Genomic DNA, 14,853 nt, shown 5'->3' with positions numbered 1-14,853 from the left:
CACACATACCAGTTAAGAGCCAGAGGTTGATAGATTGGATTAAAAGTAAACAAATGAAGCTAGAGCCAACTCAGTGCTGTCTATCAAAAACCAACTTTAAACATGAGGACATGGAGAGGTTAAAATGGAACAGTTTGAAAAAAGATATATCATACAATTTTAATCAAAAGACAGCTTGAGTAGCTACACTGAAGGCAATGTAGTCTTCAGGAAAATACATGTCATCAGGGACATTACAGGATGGTGAGGGGTCAGTTCTCCAGGAAGACAGGAATACTAAGTATGCACACAGCTAATGACAGAGCTTAAAATATATATGAAGCCAAACTGCTAGAATAGCAAGGAAATATAGGTCTGTCCATAATCACAGATTTTATTCACTTCTCAGTAATTGACAGAACAAGTAAGCAGAGTGTCAGTGAGGGTGTTTCTAGATCTCCTGAACAACACCATCCACCAGCAGGACCAAGCTGACTTTCACAGAATCCTCCATCCAACGACACATCTTCTCACGCGCACGTGGGGCTTTCACCAAGACAGATCACATTTTTTGGCATAAAACAATCCATAACATATTTCAAAGATTAGAATCATAAAAAGTATGTTCTGAGACCGTAAGATAATTAAACTAGAAATCAATAAAAGAAGGATACCTGGAAAATCCCCCAAAAATAAATGTTGGAGAAGGGAGAAACCTTCCTTACAAAAGAATTACAACCGATGACTGTAAATATACATGAGGGAATGAAAATCGTTATCAGAACATCACAGGAATAATAATTGCTGCACACAAGATAGAACCAGTTGGTAAAAGACAATCGAGAAACAGATGTTTGCATAGCATTGAAGTTCTTCTCCCAAAAAGCTGCTTGTTTATAATGGAAAATGTAGTGATTTTACACTACTTTTACACCCTCCAGGCGTCTCCACAACTGGGCTTCACGTCATCAGTAAGGGGACAGAATGGTGCCGTTACACAGCATCTCTGCGCAAATCTCCTCCCCACACACAAAATCCATTACCTCAGCTTAACCACGAGAAGAATAAAACAAATCCCAAATGAGGCATATTCTACAAGCTTCCTGACCAGCACTCTTCCAAAAGAGTCAGGGTTGCTAAAAACAAGCCAACATGGAGGAACTGTCAAGTATGGGAGGAAAATACAGAAGATGACAACTCAAGGTGAGGTGAGACCCTGGGTTGTCCTGGAACAGTGGGCACAGTGAAGTCCAGTTAGAGATTTTGTTGGCAGGTTAATTTGCAAGAGTGAGATGTTAACACGGCTGAAAGCAGTGTGAGGAGCATGTGTTACCTCTGCAAAGGCTCTGTAGTCTAAAATACTCTCAAAATAAACTTTAAGAGGGCTTCCCTGGTGGCGCAGTGGTTGAGAGTCTGCCTGCCGATGCAGGGGACACGGGTTCGTGCCCCGGTCCGGGAAGATCCCACATGCCGCGGAGCGGCTGGGCCCGTGAGCCATGGCTGCTGAGCCTGTGCGTCCAGAGCCTGTGTTCCGCAATGGGAGAGGCCACAACAGTTAGAGGCCCGCGTACCACAAAATAAAATAAAATAAAATAAAGTTTAAGAAGTCAGAAAAAAAAAGAAAAGGTTAAAACCCAGATGTGACACATAGGGACCATATAGCAATATGGGCACGTAAACCTAAACAGAGAGATGTTTGTATTAAGTGTTAGTGACGAGCTGCCAGTTAAGAGACAGTGACTGTCACACAGAACGAAAAAGCAAGACCTAATTATGATCTGTCTAGAGAAAATGCATATTTAATATAAAGACACGGATGAAAAATCTAGAGTGGGAAATTGTATGCCATGCCAACATTAATCCTAAAAAGAAGCAGTGAAAGTATTAATATTCAGGACAAAGAATATTACCAGGGAAAGAGAGAGACATTTCATAAAGATGAACTGGATGGTAAATTCAAGAAGACGTGAAGATTGTAAATATGTATGCACCTAATAGTAGATTTTCAAAGTACATGAAGCAAAAAACTGAATAGAAAGTTTACATAGACAACTATGTAATAGTTGTTAGAATTTTCAATATTCATCTCTCAGTAATAGAACAAGGAGACAGAAAATCAATAAGTATATAGATGACTTGAACAGCACTGTCAAACAATGTGATCTAATTGAAATTTATAAAATGCTGCACTTAACGGCAAAAAGGCATTCAGTTCAAGTGCGTGGGGAATATTGAATTCAACAAACCTTTTGCCAGGTTCTAAATCTAAAAAGAAAGTAAATCATCCTGAGAATATTTGTTGACCACAAGAGAGTTTAGAAATGAATTATAAAAATATATCTTAAAATATACAAATATATGAAAATTAAACAACATAATTCTAAGTAACCCATGTGTCAAAGAAAGAAAAGCACAAGTGTAGCTAGAAAATATACTGAAAATGAGAACAGGGCATATGAAAATCTGCGCTATCTAGTTAAAATAATGCTACACAAAACTTTCTGTCTCTACATGCTTATACTTGAAAAAAAGAAAGACCTAAAATTCAATGAATTGAGTTTTTAAGGTGCCAAAAGAAGATCAAAGTACCCAAAGGAAGTAAATGGAAGGAAGAAAGAAAGAGTGGAAATCCTCAGATTTTACAGGCATTAAGGTAATAATGATTTATTATGAACAATTTCATGCCAAAATGTTTGGTGATTTAGGTGAAATAGATGAATTTTTGGAAGGACAAAAATTAGCGGGAATGAATCAAGACAAAATATAGGACAAAAAGCCCTACATCTATTAGAAGTATTAAATTTGTAATAAAAAATTTTTTCCCACAAATAAAACTTCAAACCCAGATAGCTTCACTGAAGAATTTTATCCACGTTTCAGTACGAAATAATACAAATACTACTCAAATTCTTTCTTAAAATTGAGCAGGGAAAACACCCAATTTATTCTCTAAATCCAACATTACAATAATATCACGACCAAAAAGTCGTAAAAAAAGAAAACTACAGAAAGATATCCTTCATTAAATGGACAGAAGTACTTAATAAAATGCTAGCAAATGCTATACAGTAAATACATATCTACACATGTACAAAGAAATGTAAATCATCATGCCAAGGTTGGATTTGTCTGAGCAATGCAAGTGTGGTTTTTAACATTCATCCATCAATTAGTATAACTCACCACATTAATCAAGTGAAGGAAAAAACACACTTTTCTTATGGAAGAAACATAAAATAATTTCACGAGTTTCCACATCTATTCTTGATAAAACTCTCAGGTAACTATGAATAGAAGGGATCTTTCTCACAGTGGTAAAGGGTAGAAGAGGCAAGTGAACAAGCAATGGAACTGACAAGAACCTCCATCTGACATTGTACTTAATTGTAAGAGACTATGGTTAGGACGAAGCCAAGAACCCTCTCACCTCTTCTGTTTAACCTTGTACCCAAAGTCCTAGCCTGTCCATTGAGGCAAGAAAGAGAAATACAAGATACACAGGTTGGAAATCAAGAAGAGAATCGTCTGTACTCTGGGGATACCTTATCGCTAGACCAGAGACGGCCCCCCGCGCTCCTGGCCGGGCCCCCCATCCCAACCTTTTGTACCAACAGGAAGAGCACAGGCTGGAGGCCTTCAGAGATTTCTCGGGACCACCCAGGTGGAGGCGTAGGGGTGAGGGAGAGCCCAGGTCCCCGCTCGAAATTACAGGTGTGGCCACCTGTCCATCCCACAGTCTCTGTGCCGTGGCCTAGGGATCCTGGCGAGAAGGCGGGGACCACACCGCCCGCTGCTCGGGGATCCACACATGGCGGGCCTGCAGAGGGGCCTGGGCCAGGAAGCAGCCCGTGATACCCCTCTTTTCACACACACACACGCAGGCACAGTGCCTACAGGGGCACAGCTGTGTACACATGGACACACACACGTACACACGCACAACTTCACAGAGCCAGGCTGTAAAATAAAACGGTCTGTTCTGACCACGTATACGGTTTACACTGAAAATATCAAAAGCTTTTTCAGCGCATTTGGCACCAGCTGAGGGCTAGTTCAAGGCTACGGGATGCTGTGATCCCGCCCACAGGGAGCCCTCATTGCACGTGCCCACTGGGTGGACGGTGCAGTCGGCAGGCCCCACACTGTACACACGTTTGCTGAACTCCCACGCACACTCAGCTCCAATCTGTTGACGTTCTAGAACAGGCCTCACTCTCCCCCAGAGCAGAGGCCTCCCTTCCATCTCCTCCCTTCACCCGAGGCCACCCTCCGGGAGCTCCCGGCCGGCTGGGTGCAGGCCCGGGGTGCCCTGCGAACGCCGCTGTCTCTCCCACCCCATCCTGGCCCCAGGTTCCTGCTCCTGCGGGGCTGCGTCGCTGCGGAGGCCCGTGCGGCCCTCCCGGAACCTGCCGCTGTGTCCAGCGCAGCCACCAGCGGTGCCTTCGGAGACAGAGGCCGAGGCTGAGGACTGTCCAGCAGGGGTGGGACGGTTTGCTGGGACCCCCAGGCCATTCCTGACACAGATCCTTCTTCATCTCTCCCCTCTCTCTCGGCCTCCCCAGCGTCTGAAAACCCAGTCTCAGCCCTCGGTTACTCCCGAGGGTCCATTTCCAAAAGAGTCAGCTCTGAGCCACGAGTGTACAAGCCCGGTCTTCCTGCAGGGACAACCCAGCGACAGCACACGCAGCCAGCTTGCGTGCTCCAGGCCCACCCGCGCGTTTTTGGAACAAAGCACACAGCACGCTTATGAAACGCCCTCTCCCCTCTGCTCCGGCTCTCGGCTAACCTGACGGGAAGGGGACTCCAGGCCCATTCACGCCTGCTGTGAGGTCAACACGCCTGCAGAGGGGCAGGTCGGGGGTTCCTGGGGGTTGAGGGGAGAGGCAGGGTGCAGACCCAATCCCCTGGGCGTCTCCAAAGTGCGGTTTCTGTGAATGAAACATAGTTGAGTGACGCTCAGAGAAAGGCCCCCCAGACCCTCCATCTGACAACAGACACGTCTGTGCTCAGAGCTGCCAGGGCCTCACAGGCAGGGGTGAGGGGCTCTGGGGGCTCGGAGGAATCTGTGCTCCGTGTCCACGGCTGCAGAGTAATTCAACCTGGCAAAGGAGCACCAGGCGCTTGCCTCCATGGACCTTCCACCGGAATGATGGTAGCGTCAGGATGACACGCAAAGACAGGCAACCAGTCGCTGCCTGAAGCACGCTGGATGCCTCCACACACCACCTCGCAGGGAAGCCTCACCACGGTCCCAAGCGTATACAAAGTAATCCCTGTTTTACAAAAAGAATGGAGGCTCAGAGCCTTCCAGCGATGGGCCTGAGGTCACAGCACGTCGGGTATAAAGGCAGATGTCTCTAAACCTGGGGATCAGGCATGTGGTTACTCGTTACAGAAAAATGATAACTTACATAGACGTTCATTTCCTTGTGTTGGTTCTCCTATTTTCTCCCCCTCACTCCTCGTTTCAGGCAGGGAACATGGTGCTTTCCAGCTTCCCTTTCCTTGACTCAGAGGCAGCCCTCCGAGGAGCGATGCGTGCTCACAGGCGTCGGGACCAGACATCTGCTTCCCTAGAAATACAACAATTACAGTGAAGCGTCAGGGTGCACGAGCTGGGAGAGCACGTGGTCGCCTTCCGCGCTGGTGCAAGAACGACGCGACAGTTACACTCACGTCCTCCAAGAGGATGTGGGGATGTCAGGTGAAGCGCTGCTACTGCGGGCACAGAGGACGTTTTCTATTCCGCCTCCATCTCCTACAACCCCGGGAAGTGACCCCCACCCCGCATTTAGGGCAATGTAACCGTGGGTCACCCTGAAATGCTGAGGCCCCTCTGGTTCTGGTTCTCCAGGAGCCGCGGGGCTGAGCTGGGGGGGACCCCCTGCCTCGGAAGGGCCTGGACCACCAGATCCCAGCGTGGCCAGGGGCTCTTGGGGGCTGCAGCCCTGTGGGTGCCTGTGTGACCTTCTACTCAAGTCTCCACTGAGCAAGGTCGCTGAGGGCAGCACAGGGAGGTTCTCAAACTAGATGAAATGAGACCATAGAAATCACATGTGTGGTCTCTGCCCCAAGCCTGGTACAGGCTCCCAAGCTCCTTGGGATTTCCTGGGTGACAGGAGTGTCTTTTGTTCTAATGAAGGGACTCTGGGTGGCCCCTGGTCACCAGAAAGACCGCGCCGTTTTCAGGAGCGTGGAATTTTCAGCTCCCCCCATCCTCCAGATCAGAGAGAGAGGGGCTGGGAACGGACTTAACAGTGGGTCACCCCTACGTGAGGATGCCCCATAAAGCCCCGGGTCGGGGCTGCTCGGTTGGGGAAAGAAAGCCCACGCCTGGTGCAGAGCTGGGAGACGGGGGTCGTCCTGGGGGGGTGAAGCAGAAACTCGGGAGGGAGAGTGAGCCGCTGACTCAGGTGATGTGGGGATCAGCGTAGAATCGCATCCTTGCTGTCACTCTCTTCCCTCTGGGGCTTCAGTGACAGAGCAGAGGGTAGATGCCGGGTCCCCAGGCCCCGGAACCCACCCCCGCCCCCCCAGCGAGAGGCCCTTCTCCCCCTCACTGAGACATGGGGATGCCTGGACCCGGAGCCCCTGAACTCGGAGTGGAGGCTCCTTCTCAAGAGGATGCCCCCCAGAACGTCCCTGACATGCAGGTAGTCCCCGTGGACCTGGATCATCTGACCTTCAACACACGAGGTGCACAGTCACAGGTCCATTTGCAGACCAGGAAGCCAGAGACAGGAGGGCCAGCCCGGCTGGGGCCACAGTTTCTGACCCCCGACTCGAGACTGGGGCTCCCTCTACCCCTGATCCCTGGGCTGCTTGTCGGGAGCCTGGAGCGATGAAGACACTGGGCGCCTCGCCCCACCTTGCTGGCTCCCACCCTGGGCCTCCTTCCTGGACAGACAGCCTCGCAGGCCTGATGCTGGCTGCTCCCAGGGGCGGGTGCTGCGTGTCAAGCAGCGAAGCTTCCAGCAGCCAGAGCTCCGTCCCTCGTCCCTACACCCAGACGCCGGCTCCCTGGAGGTACAGGCTTCCTTACTTCCCCGAGCGCAGTGAGGAAAGGCAGGTGAACGGTAACCCCAGACCAAGTCACAGCCCAGCGACCTCTCCCCAACTCTGTTCTCCCGGTCTCAAGGGCCGTTGGCACTAAGGACGTTAAGAGTAACCTCTCAGCCAAGCACACTTCAGCTGCCCCGCGACAAAAAGTGCCATCAAGCACATTGGATCTCATTAGCAAAAGTCAAATGCACCGAAAGCATTAAAGTTATGATATGAGGCCCAATTATCGTGTCACAGCAACTGGGGGAAGTTGTCACGGGTTGATTTATTCACTAGCTCAGGGAGGATTTCAGTGGCTCCCTCACTACGCGTTGTTGTACAAGATTTGTTATACGAATTCAGATTTTCATTTGTCTGCAGCAGCTGGAGCGCTGGCGAGGCTGGGTCCACCTCCTCCCTGGACTCTGTGTCGGGGACCAGCCAGGCTGTGGCTGAGCTGTGGGTGACGGGGTGAGGAAGGCTGGCACCTGCTCGGCTGCTGTGTGCCCACAGGTGTCATGGGTTCTTGGGGGGACTCTTAGAAGGCCCAGCGCACCCCCCGGGCTCACGGCTTTCACCGCCAGCCCTGAGGAGTGGGGTTCCACAGGGCTCAGGACATCTCAGGAGCGCACAGCCGGCTCTGTGCAAGCAGCTGGCACCGGCCATAGCTTCAGGCCAGTCTCTGCCCAGACAGAATGGTCATCCCAGGAGAGTATGTTGGGCAAGTGAATAGAAATCTTCCTGACAAGCCCTTCACTGCAGGGAGGGGCTTCGCTGCCCCAGCTGTGCCCAGGTGGGGGTCTGGGTCCCCGAGGGTGGGCGCAGGGCCCTGGCCCCCTTCAGAGAGAGGCTTTGCCTGGAGCCCCTGCCCCTCCCTCACTGGACCCCATTGCCCATCCAGTGGATGCCCATGAAACTGAGGTGAGGGGGGCCAGGTGTTATTAGCCCCCCATTTCAGAGGAGAAAACCAGTGAAGAGACAGAAAGGCGTTGGTTGTTACAGAAGCTGGAACCCAGTGGTCCTAGAAACCGAGGCCCTCTGCACCACACCCAAGACCACAGCCTGGGTGACCAGCCGGGCCTGGGTCACACCTGGCCTAGAGCCAAAGGGCCCCTTAAGGACTCGGGGAGAATGGGGAGAACCAGCTGTACGGCCCAAGGCTTTTCCACCCACGCCTTGCTGGTCAGTGACGACACACATCAAACTTCCCTGCCCTACCTGTCCATCAAACACAGCAAAGCCCATTTTACAGCAGACACTGAGCAGGGTGTGACCTCCCGTGGAAGATGGCACTCATGATTAAGAGTCACCATAAGTCAGGTCTGGCAGGAGTCCTAGAGCAACTGGCACAGGGAAGGTTTTGTGTGGACGTGCTTGGGATGTAAATCTCTCTGACAATCGTGAGCTGTGCTTGTTTCCTAAATCTCTGTCTGTTGGGAGACAAGGAAGCTCTAGCCTTGTCGTCTTGCAGGGGACAACTGGCTTCTGGGTGAGGTGAGCTCCAAAGGCCGCTGTTTAAAGGGCCGGCCATGGTTCTGTCTGCAGCCTCAGATCGGGGCCTCACAGCCACTCTGGGGCCACTGCTCCCTGCTTCCTGGCACCGTTGGTCTGAGCAGGTGCAGCACATGGTCGGGGGCGGGGGCTTCCTGGTCTTCACCGCACGGCCCCAGGCTTGATCCTTGGATCCTGATAGAGACACAGCTAATCCGAAATACGGTGACATTGGGAAAGGGCGGGGGAAGGGGCATCCCTGTCCAGGTTCACAAATCAGCTCCTTGCTGCCCTCTCGGGCCTGCGGTTGCTGCCCTCTCGGGCCTGCGGTTACTGTCCAGACCCAGCCTCACCTGCCTCCAGGGAGCTTCTCCCTGATTCCAAGCTCCCTGAGCCTTTGGTGGGTCCGGGGAACCCTTGACGCCTTCCCTCTGCACCATGAGTCTCACCCATTTGCTCGCTCACCTTTTCTGCCTGCGGATTCAGGAGCCCTGGTCTTGCTTCCCAGGATTTTGTCACCTAGAGAAGAAGAGAACCAAAAGAATGGCAAATAAATGTCACAGTTCATGGTAGGAAGTCGGGCCTTTGTTTTTTTTCTCTCCCTCACAAATAACCTTGTCTTTACACAATGGCTTCTATCCATTTTGGGGGTTACTAACCTAACAGTATGCGAGGTAGATCCTTTCTCCAGAAAACCAAACCCGAAAACCAAAACATATTCACAAGAAGAATATTTTCCATACAATATAAGCCTCCTTAATTAACCCATTCCCGGGGGTGGGGCAGGGAGAAGAGACCCCCTGCATGGGAGAACTCCCAGCTCACCCTCCCTCTGCCACACCCTCAACCTGTCACCTCCGCCCTCGCTGTAGGGGCCGCTCTCTCAGATCTGCTCACCCTCCTGCCCAATCACTTAAGCTTCGAGCGGAAATTGCCAAGGGCACAAATCCCCCTCAAAAGGCTAAAACTAAAATATCAAAGATGGTTGGGAGCTTAGACTGCTGAGCTGGGGCCGTGCCTGGAGACAGCCTGGGTGGGAGGGACCGGCTCTTCCTGCAGCACCATTTATCGATGTTCCGACGCTAAAGTGAGCCTCGCTCCCTCCATCCCCAGCCCCTCCCTCTCTAGTATTTCATCAATGCACTGTTATTTACCTTCCCTTTCCATTCAGAGCACGTTCTGATTCTTTCCACCCAGCACCTGAAGTTAGGGTTTCTGCATCTGGGGCGCTTGGTGCACAGCGGTTCAAGGGAAGTGGGGTCGCAGCCCGCCTGGTTCTGCTGAGCGACCCAGAGCCGTCCTCAGCGACGGCATGTCCCGGAGCAGAATGATGACCTGCAACCAGGCAGAGGTCGCCCACCTTCAGGGACACACGCTGCTTAAACGTGGGGGAAGTGAAGCAGATTCAGGGTTTGCAAACTCTTAGAGCATTTCCATGGTTCTCATAATCCAAAAAGAACTCGTCTTAGAGTCGAAACGTCTCTGCTCTACCACTTCCTGTGTCTGAGCCAATCATTTATTTAGTCATCGCGCTTGAATCCGTTTCCTCCTGTCTAAAAGGGGCTTATGTGGTCATCATCAGGCTCCGCTGAGATGACACAAAGTGGAAGCAATTTGAATCCCTGTAACAGTCTATTTGCACAGTAGTATTACTGTCATAGAACGGTAATAGGCCCACTACGATGATCCCCAAACATGGGGCCCTTGTCCTCTGTTGCTTCTTGGGGCTCAGGGTGCAGGTGGGAAGGAGCTGGGAAAAGCCCCCATTAGATCACAGTCTGGGAGCATCGGTGAGAGGTGGGAGATACGGGGGTAAAGACTTAAATATGCTAATTTCCCCCAGTGACATGTGCTACAAACAAACAGCACAGAAATGGGACAGCCAGCACCTGGGCTGGGTGACCTGAGTCCCAGCTGCTGTCTGGTGCTGTGACAGCTGAGCTGAGATCCAACAGTCAGAGGACCCAGCCACAAGACGTGAAGGAATCGTGTTCCAGAAAGAGAGCTGCATGTGTGTAGGATGGCCCACGGCTGGTGTGACAGGAACGTAGAGGGGGATGGGGCTGGGGGACAAGGGTCGACCAAGGCCCAATTCCAGGGGCCTCAAGGACCACGAGAGGATTTTGAGTCTATGACATGGAAACGCAACATGAAGCTTTCTACGGGAGAGTGAAGGAGTCTGAGAAGGTGTTAAAAATTCCCACAAATTTAGGAAAAGATTGTTCCTTAACCATGGTTACAAGTAGCCCCCAGAACCAGTTGTAAACACGTTCAATCTATCAACACAGGTTAGGTTTTGAGAGACATACCCTCTCTGGGACAACCACTCAACTCGCCTGAGTGCTACAGCGTGAAAGCAGCTGCAGGCAGCACATAACAAGCGGGCTGCCTCCGTCCTTACAGCACGTCAGTTACCATCTCAGGGGCAGGTGGGGCGGGGCCTGAGGGCAGTACTCTTTCAAAATTCAACTTTAGGTTGTTTTCCTCGTGGAAACACTTCTGGCTCCGTTATAAAGTTGCACCATGATCTTTACTCTTGTGTTTTGTTGGTAGAACAACAAACAAAAAAAAACAAAACAACGAACAAAAAAAAAACCAACTGGAAACCACAGACTTAATGTAACAATGGCTATTACAGAAAAGTTTTGAAATATCAAAATCAATAAATTTATATGTTTACCAGTATTTCAAAAAAATAGGAATCAAAACACCACATACTCAATAGCTTCTTAATCGGTGTGCTGAGGTCTCCAAATTCTAACTCTAGGACACCCCATCTCAAAGATGCTGTACCCTGTCTAAGCGGCCGTCACCACTTCTCTCTTTCTATAAAATACCAAATTTCTTTAGATTATTTATGTTCTAGACTATAGTTCAATTGTCGGTCCATCAAATGGGGAAGACAGAAGAGACAAGATTTAAATAAACCATATGTGTAAAATTTCATTTTTAGCCCAGCGAAACACATTTTTAACTTCTGAACTACAGAATGCATTTATGTTGTTTGAAGCCATTATGTTTGTGGTAATTTGTTAGAGCAGACGTTGAAATGAATACAACTACATAAGGCAATTTCAGAAAGCTTTCTTTTAAGGGCAGAATAAACAAAGATTCAAATTTGTAACTAAATAAAGATGTATTCTTCAGAAAACGTTCAAAAAGCATTCTGGAATAGACGTCTCAGTGGAGGTGAAGTCTTATCCTCTTTTTTATAAATGGGCTCAAATCGGAATTAGATTATTTAGTTACCAAATAAATTCAAATATGAAATTTCAAATACAGAAAATATCCAATAGATAACTAGACATTCCCAGGTGGACTTAAAGAGTAAACAAGTTAGAAAAACAACTCTAGTCTCCCTCAGTAAAACAACCAAAGGCCTTGTGTTCCCCGAGATTCAGGAGCTGATGGAAAAGGACACAGGCAGGTGTTACATTATAAGCAGAAAAAAAAGGTCTCACTTTGTCTAACAGACAGACGATCCAGAATGTGTCCATTAACGCTGCCCCAGGGAGATATCTGCAGCCTGCAATCCCTTTACTTCCTCTAAATGGTAAACAGGACTGTCTGTGATCACAGGCAGACATTAATACAGCGCCAGCTGCATGCACCTTTAAACCCATGACTGCAGAACATCCAACCCTTCAGATTAAAGTTGTGTGGAAAGCAAAAGGAAATGTGAATTGACTTGTAAAAAATTTAAAAATGCAAAAAGGGAAAAATATTGTTCTGCCAAATGGTTAAAAAAAAGGATAAAAGAAAAATTTGAAGAGTGAACTGTAAAAAGCTTGAGAAAGGAACATCACCAAGCCCCGAGCTCTCGTTCCCCCCAATATAAAAAAACCCCTAGGAATTCACTGAACTGGCCTTGTAGGAGTTCTGGGTAATGATCAACAGAAAGCAAGCAAGCACCCGATCAAGGAAAAGACAGGTGAAACGGCAGGAAGGCCCGAGGGGTTCTCGCTGCCACGCACCCCTTGCTTTGGAGCACGGTCTTGCTTTGGGGGAGCAGGCAAAGCAGGTTGCCATTCCCTCTCTAACCGGAGGGAGCAGAACAGAGCTGATCTGCAAAGTTTTGACCTGACTGGAGGCGTCCTGAGACAGGAAAGCTGCAGGGGGACCTCAGACCAGCAGACGCCACACCGGGAACAGGAGAGCACGTGTGGAGACATTCACAGACCACCTAAGGTTTTGCAGAGAAGTTAGAGCCACGGGAATGAGAGAAACAGGAAAGCCACATGCAGTCCTGGGCAGGACACGTGCCCAGAGAAGACCTGAGGAAACCTGAAGCTTCCACCTTGGGCTGGTCCTCAGCCTCAGAGGACCTCTAGCTCATCAGCGGACTGACTGTCCCCAGCACAGAGCCACGGAGAGGAGGCTGCTTTTCCAGATGCCCAGTTTTCAACAAAAGGTATCATAATAGATCCCAAGTACTCTAGAATAAATTAAGTCAATGAGGCAGAAGACTCGTACACTGAAAACTATACCATATTTTTGAAAGAAATTAAAGAAGACATAAATAAAGGGGGAAAAAAACATGCTGTTTTCGTGAATTGGAAGATGTTAAGATGCCAATACTATCCAAAGTGATCTATAGATTTCTATACAATCCCTCTCAAAATCCCAATATCATTTTTTTTTTTTTTTGCTGACATAGAAAAATCCATCCTAAAATTCTTATGGACTGTCACGTACCCAAAAAAGCCAATATAATCTTTTTTAAAAAGTTAGAGAACTTGCTCTTCTGATTTCACATTTACTACAAAGCTATAGTAACCAAACCCAAAAGACAGACATATAGACCAACTGAATAGTGTAGAGAGCCTAGAAATAAAGCCTCACATATGTGGCCAAATGATTTTCGAGAAGGGTGCCAAGACCATTTAATGGGAATAGAACAGATTTTCCAACAAATAGTGCTGGGAAAACTGTATATCCACACACAGAAGAATGAAGTTGGACCCTCACCGTGCAAAAATTTACCAGTTGCAAAAATTAACTCAAAATGGATCAAAGACCTAAACATAAGAGCTAAGACTATAAAACGCTTAGAAGAAAACAGGGGAAACATGTCATGGCATTGGATTGGGCAGTGATCTGTCAGATATGACACCAAAAGCACTGACAGCAAAAGAAAAATAGACAACTTGGACTTTATCAAAGTTAAAAACTTTTGTGCATCAAAGGACAAGAAAGCGAAAACCCGGCCTACAGAAGGGAGAAAATAATTGTAAATCACCTGGCTGATAAGTGATTAATGTCCAGAATATATAAACAAGTCAACAAGAACAACCACAAAACACCAACAAGAAAATCCGAAAGTAAGCAGAGGCCCACTCTGGAGAACAGGGACTGGAGGCAGCGGTGTGGCCTCCAGGCTCGGCCGCCTTCCCAGGGGACCCGAGTCCCCGACTCCGGGGTCCCCTCTTCCCGGCTGCTCAGGCCGCTCACAGCCCTAAATCCGACCTGCGAGGAGGACCCACACCTGAGGGACCTGGGGGGGTGGGCAGCAAGGGCCTCCGTTTACATCCCAGGCACACACAGACCTGCATGCACAAGTGTGTGTTCACACTTGTGCATGTGTGACGTGAACACTCGCAGTACACACCTGCATGCAGGCCCAGCACACAGGGGTACACACGTGCGCACACACACCTTGGTGCTTCCACAGGCTGCTGGGCTCCCCTGGCTTTGCCCCTGGGCCATCCAACCCTGTTGTATCCAAGTCTCGTCAGCCCAGCCTCATGGGAGAGGTGAGAGCTTATCTCCCCGCCTGTCACAGTCCAGAGGAGCTTCCTGGTGGGCGTCCACCCCTTACGCCCCCTACCCAGGTCTCCCAGCTCCGAAGGCTGCTCGTGACCCGTCTGAAGCCCTGGAGGGGTGAGAGACTCGCCCGCCTCTGCTTTAACTGTACCGTTCAAGGACCTCCCTGGACCCCTCAGAAGACAGATCACTTTATAAATTCTTAAAAGTACATGTGGAAATATCAGAGTGGTCATTACAACATTATTCAGTCAGTTAAGAGTGCTTGGGGAAGAAATAGCACAAAATAAATCTTCATTGTAAGGGCATCTTTCATTTCCAGCAAGTGATTAGCTGTCACTGAATCATCAATTTTATTTTGCTGTGTGGCTAAGATTAATTTTTCTAATTAACGGCCACGCGTGGAGCTAAGCACACTAGCCTCCTTCTGCAGAAACAGGGCTTTCGGTCCTGCTCTGTGTAATAATCCCATATGGGCTGGACGAGCAGCCCCCAGGAGGGACGAGTCTCAGGGTGCGGGCAGGGATGTTGGGTCCCGACCTCAACTCCAGCCCAGCAGGAACGCTTCAGCCCACCAGG

General features: G+C 49.2%; 1 long non-coding RNA gene across 1 annotated transcript; it reads right to left on the bottom strand.

Annotated features, from left to right (window-relative positions):
• Positions 1-2,913: 2,913 nt before the first annotated feature.
• LOC112407525 (uncharacterized) lies at positions 2,914-10,103 on the bottom strand. The gene is made up of 4 exons (XR_003004782.1): positions 9,666-10,103; positions 8,977-9,030; positions 5,391-5,552; positions 2,914-4,907 (listed from the first exon to the last, which is right to left on the bottom strand). It is a non-coding gene; the product is annotated as an uncharacterized LOC112407525 (long non-coding RNA).
• Positions 10,104-14,853: the final 4,750 nt, after the last annotated feature.

Source organism: Neophocaena asiaeorientalis, unplaced genomic scaffold, assembly GCF_003031525.2.
Source record: "Neophocaena asiaeorientalis asiaeorientalis breed wild unplaced genomic scaffold, Neophocaena_asiaeorientalis_V1.1 scaffold424, whole genome shotgun sequence".
Taxonomy (NCBI): domain Eukaryota; kingdom Metazoa; phylum Chordata; class Mammalia; order Artiodactyla; family Phocoenidae; genus Neophocaena; species Neophocaena asiaeorientalis.
The sequence above is the reverse complement of the archived record's forward strand: the minus strand, read 5'-3'. Positions and strand labels throughout refer to the sequence as shown.